The sequence below is a fragment of the Elephas maximus genome, chromosome X, assembly GCF_024166365.1.
Source record: "Elephas maximus indicus isolate mEleMax1 chromosome X, mEleMax1 primary haplotype, whole genome shotgun sequence".
In the NCBI taxonomy this organism is placed as follows: Eukaryota; Metazoa; Chordata; class Mammalia; order Proboscidea; family Elephantidae; genus Elephas; species Elephas maximus.
Window position 1 is genome coordinate 84,538,897 of NC_064846.1, and position 6,000 is coordinate 84,544,896.

A 6,000-nucleotide genomic window follows, 5' to 3' on the forward strand; every position below is an offset into this window, starting at 1 on the left:
TACAACCACTTTGGAAACTGTTTTGGTGCTTCCTTAAAAAACTAGAAATAGAACTACCATACATTTCAGCAATCCCACTCCTTGGAATGTATTCTAGAGAATTAACAGCCTTTACAAGAACAGATATATGCACACCCATGTTCATTGCAACACTGTTTACAACAGCAAAAATGTGGAAGCAAGCAAGGTGCCCGTCAACGGATGAATGGATAAATAAATTATGGTATATTCGCACAGTGGAATACTACACATCAATAAAGAACAATGATGAATCCACGAAACATTTCATAATATGGAGAAATCTGGAAGGCATTGTGCTAAGGGAAATTCGTCAGTTTCAAAAGGACAAATATTGTATAAGACCACTATTATAAGAACAAGAGAAATAGTTTAAACAGAAAAGAAAATATTCTTTGATGGTTACGAGGGGGGGAAGGAGGGAGCGAGGCGGGTTTTCACTAATTAGATAGTAGGTAAGAATTATTTTAGCTGAAGGGAAAGACAACACAATACAGGAGAGTTCAGCACATCTGGACTAAATCAGAAGCAAAGAAGTTTTCTGAATAAACTGAATGCTTCATGTAGCAGGGTAGAGAGATTGGGGACCATGGTTTCAGGGGACATCTAAGTCGATTGTCATAATAAAATCTATTAAGAAAACATTCTGCATCCCATTTTGGAGAGTGGCTTCTGGGGTCTTAAACACTAGCAAGTGGCCATTTAAGATGCATCAGTGGGTCTCAACCCACCTGGAGCAAAGGAGAATGAAGAACATCAAAGACACCAGGGAATTATGATCCCAAGAGACAGAAAAGACCACATAAACCACGGACTACATCAGCCTGAGACCAGAAGAACTAGATGGTGCCTGGCTACAACTGATGACTGTCCTGACAGGGAACACAACAAAGAACCCTTGAGGGGGCAGGAGAGCAGTGGGATGCAGACCCCAAATTCTCATAAAAAAACCATACTTAATGGTCTGACTGAGACTAGAAAGACCCCAGAGGTCATGGTCCCCAGACCTTCTGTCAGCCCAAGACAGGAACCATTCCCAAAGCCATCTCTTCAGACAGAGATTGGACTGGACTGTGGGATAGAAAATGATACTGGTGAAGACTGAGCTTCTTGGATCAAGTAGACACATGAGAATATGTTGGCATCTCCTGTCAGGAGAACATAGTGGGTCAGAAGCTGGTGGAATGGACAGGAAAATAGAGAGTGGATGGAAGGAGTGTGCTGTCTCTGGGGGAGAGCAATTAAGAGTACAAAGCAAGGTGTATATAGATTTTTGCATGACAGACTGACTTGATTTGTAAACTTATCACTTAAAGCACAATAAAAATTGAAAAAATAATCCAGATAATGTGCAAAATAGAGGACTGTCAATCAACAACATTAAATATAATCAAAGGATTTAAAGAACACACAAACAAGGAACTAAAAAAAAAGAAAAAATATGAAAATCTCTAGAATGAGATTGAAAACATAAAAAATAAACAATGGAAATATTCTGACTGAGAAAGATAAAGTGGAAAATGCAGAAGAGGGGTTTAATGATAGAATTGAGCAGACAGAAAAAAGAAAAAGTGAGGTAGAGGACAACATATTTGAAATTACAGAGAAAAGAATGAAGAAAAAATAGCAAAGCCAAATGGATTTGTGGGATAACATCAAACGAACCCAAACATGCATTATGGGAATCCTGGATGGAGGGAAAGAAATAAAAGAAATGAAGATATAATGACAAACAACTTTCCAAATTTGAGTTAGTACTTGAACCTGCATATCTAAGAAGCTAGGCAAACTCCAAGTAGAATGAATTCAAAGAAATCTATACCTAGACACATTGTAATCAAACTCCTGACAACCAAGGACAAGAAGAAAGCTCTGAAAGGAGCAAGAGAAAAGCCAAGTATAAAACACCCCCCCCCCAAAAAAAAACACTCAAGTCAATTGCAATTCATAATGACCCTGTAGGACAGAGTAGAACTGCCCATGAGGTTTCCAAGGCTGAAAGCAGAATGCCATACCCTTCTTCCACAGAGTTACTGGTGGATTTGAACCTCAAACTTTTCAGTTAGCAACCTAGAGCTTAACCACTGCACCACCTGGGCTACTATAACATAAAAGGGATCCTCAATAAGATGAAGATGTAATACTGGAAGCTCTCATCTATGCCAAGAAATTTGGAAGACAGCTAGCTGGCCAACCAACTGAAAGAGAGCCATATTTGAGCCCTCTCTTAGAATGGGTTCTCTATAGAAGCAAGACCAGTGATGCGTATAAATATGTATATATAGAGAGAGATAACAAGGAGATGGCTCACATGATTTTAGACGCTGGAAAGTCCCAAGTCCATGAGTCAGGCTGTAGGCTTCTCCTGACTCACATAGCAGCAGCAGCTGGTGAACCAAAGATTGGGAGGCAGACATCAGACCTCTGGCTCACAGGCTGTGGAGACTGGTGAATCCCAAGATCAACAGGTAAGATGGTAGCTCAAGTTCCCAAAATCAGAGATCAGAGGAACAGGAGCCAGCTGAAAGATCCAGAGCAAGCAAAAGCCAGTGAGCTTTGCCAGAAATCCCACCTATATTGGATGCAGGCCACAACACCAAGGAAACTCCCTTTCAACTGATTGGCTGCTCATAACAGATCTCATCATGGAGACAATTTCATTATATTAGATCTCATTATGGAGGTGATTGCATCATTACATAGCTGCCAAACCACATCATAACTGTCAAACCACTGAGAGTCATGGCCCAGTCAAGTTGACACACAATCTTAACCATCATAGTCCACCCCTTGTAAACTTGGCACCTTGCAAACTTGGCACCCATAAAAAAATATATATATACATGTCTAAATAAAGAAAATTATGAAGTCATAATTGCACTAACATGATACAACTAACATGCATACAACCGAAAATGCACTAGTCCTGTTTACATCTTATATTTTATAAATGAAGAAAACAAAAATATTTGATGCACACATACAAGGCACAAATAATCATAACAATTATAATCCTCATTTTTGCAGCTGGTCAAGTGGTGGTAGCTGGTATTTAGAATTACCTTCTTCCATCACCCATTCCGTATTCCCTTTGCCCTCAGCAAGCATCTCAGCTGGTCATGGTTCTTTGCCTGGTGGGATGGCCCAAACCTTCATTCCTGAAAAATCTGGGCCATTAGCAGTTATATTGGAATTGAGTTACTGGAGTTTCCCTTTGACTTTAATCACAGAGCATGGTAGTACTAAGACACCTCCTAAGGGATCTCCTGTATTCCAGACATACTCTTCTTTACCACCATTATGTAAGATCAATCCAATTTCCCCTTGGTAATCAGAATCAATCACACCAGCCAATCCCATTACTGTTGAGTCGATTCTGACCCATAACAGCTCTATAGCACAGAGTAGAGCTGCCCCATAGAGTTTACAAGGAGCGACTGGTGGATTTGAACTGCTGACCTTTTGGTTAGCAGCCGTAGCACTTAACCACTACATCACCAGCGTTTCCACCAGCCAATAGAGTAACTCTTTTCTTTGTCTTTTGATCTAGAGGTATGAAGTGCCCAAAGTGGCCGGGTGGCATTTTTAACTATCAGTTGAATGGAATCACCGTTTTCTCTCCCAGTGGGAGTATTCTCCTAGACACTACTTTTTGAACCAAGACCTCTAGACCTTCGTGGAGACAGGAAGTGACAATTTTTCGACTGGGTCTCTAGGGAAAATAGTGAGTGGTGACATTCCCATTTCTACCCCTTGATTCCTGGACCAATGAATCCTGGCTATGGGAAAAACAGGATGATATATTGGATGCTGGTTTAGAGCATATATAGCCTCCTGGAGCACATTGCCCCAACGCTGCAAGGTATTGCCACCTAGCTGGTGTTGTAATTGTGTCTTTAGAAGGCCATTCCATCATTTTGTTGAGCCAGCTGCTTCAGGATGATGGGGAACATGGTAAGATCAGTGACTTCCATGAGCATGGGTCCATTGCCACACTTCATTTGCTTCACGTGAGTCCCTTGTTTCAAGGCAATGCTATGTGGGATACCATAACGGTGAATAAGATAATCTGTAAGTCCATGGATGGCAGTTTTGGCAGAAGCATTTTGTGCAGGGTAGGCAAATCCATATCCAGAGTAAGTGTCTATTCCATTACGAACAAAACCCAGCCCTTTCCATGATGGAAGTGGTCCAATGCAATCAACCTGCCACCAGGTTGCTAACTGATCACCTCAAGGAATGGTGTGGCATATCGGGGACACAGTGTTAGTCTCTGCTACTGGCAGATTGGTCACTCAGTAGGTGCTGCAGCCAAGTCAGCCTTGGTGAGTGGAAGTCCATGTTGCCGAGCCCATGCATAACTTTCCTACCTGCCACCATAGACACTTCGTTCATGAGCTCATTGGTCTATGATGGGAGTGGCTGGGAATAGAGGATGACTGATTTTCACAGAAAGCCCCATCCGATCCACTTGATTGTTAAAATCCTCCTCTGCCAGTGTAACCATCTGATGAACATTTACATAAGACACAGATATCTTCACTTCTTTGGCTCATTCAGAGAGGTCTACCCACATACCCCTTCCCCATAAATCCTTGTCAACAATTTTCCAATCATGTTCCTTCCAAGTCCCTGACCATAGAGACAAACCATTGGCCACAGCCCATGAATCAGTATACCATTGCACGTTTGGCCATTTTTCCTTCCAAGCAAAGTGAACAACCAGGTGAACTGCTCGAAGTTATGTTCATTGAGAGAATTTTATTTCAGCAAGGTACTTTGGAGAGATCCCAGAAAGAAGCTGTAGTGCTCTCCGTTTTTGAGTGGTGCCTGCGTATCGTGCAGGACCATCTGTAAACCAGGCACAAGTTTTCTCTTCCTCAGCCAACTGACCATAAGAAACTGGGAGAGGGTAGATAATATGACAGGAGTGGAGACCGTGGGCTTTTGTGCTACACCCTCATACAACTTACTTGTGTCTTCAGGTCCTGCTCGGGCCAGATCTTGTACGTACCACTTCCATTTAATGATGGAGTGCCGCTGTGCATGCCTGACTTTATGACTCTGTGGGTCAGACAACAGCAAATCCATGATGTGCAGTTCAGGCCACATGGTGACTTGGTGGCCCATGGTTAAGCATTCAGTCTCTACTAAGGCCCAGAAACAAGCCAAAAGCTGTTTCTCAAAAGGAAAGTAGTCATCTTCAGAGGATGGCAGAGCATTGTTCCAAAATCCTAATGGTCTGCACTGTGATTCACCAATAGGGGCCTGTGAAAGACTCCAAACAACATCTGTATCTGCAACTGACACTTCAAGCAACACTGGATCAGGCAGGTCATATGACTCAAGCGGCAGAGCCACTTGCACAGCAGCCTGAACCTATTGCAGAGCCTTCTCTTTTATGGGGCTCCACGCTAAACTAGCAGCTTTTTGAGTAACTTGATAAACAGGCTGGAGTAACACACTTAATGAGGGATATATTGCCTCCAAAATCCAAAGAGGCCCACCAGGCATTGTGCTTCCTTTTTAGTCATGGGAGGGACAGATGTAATAACTTATCCTTCACTTTAGAAGGAATATCTCAACATGCTGCACACCACTGGATTGCTAGAAATTTCACTGAAGTGGAAAGCACCTGAATTTTTGTTGAATTAAATTCTCACTGTCTAGAATGCAAATATTTTACCCATAAGTCCAGAGTCATTGACACTTCTTCATACTAGGTCCAAGCAGCATTATGTCATCAATGTAATGAATCAGTGTGATGCCTTGTGGATGAAAAATGTGATCAAGTTAGCTGCAGACATAATTATGACTTAGGGCTGGAGAGTCGAGATGCCTCTAAGGTAGGACCATTATGGTGTATTGCTGCCCTTGCCACCTGAAAGCAAACTTTCTAGTGGTCCTTCAAAACAGGTATGGAGAAAAAAGCATCAGACAGATCAATAACTGCATACCAGGCACCAGTAGATGTATTAATTT

General features: G+C 42.1%; 1 pseudogene; it reads right to left on the reverse strand.

Annotated features, from left to right (window-relative positions):
* The window catches only part of LOC126068740 (threonine--tRNA ligase 1, cytoplasmic-like), a 40,520-nt pseudogene extending 35,390 nt beyond the window's left edge, over positions 1-5,130 (reverse strand).
* Between the last annotated feature and the right edge of the window lie 870 nt (positions 5,131-6,000).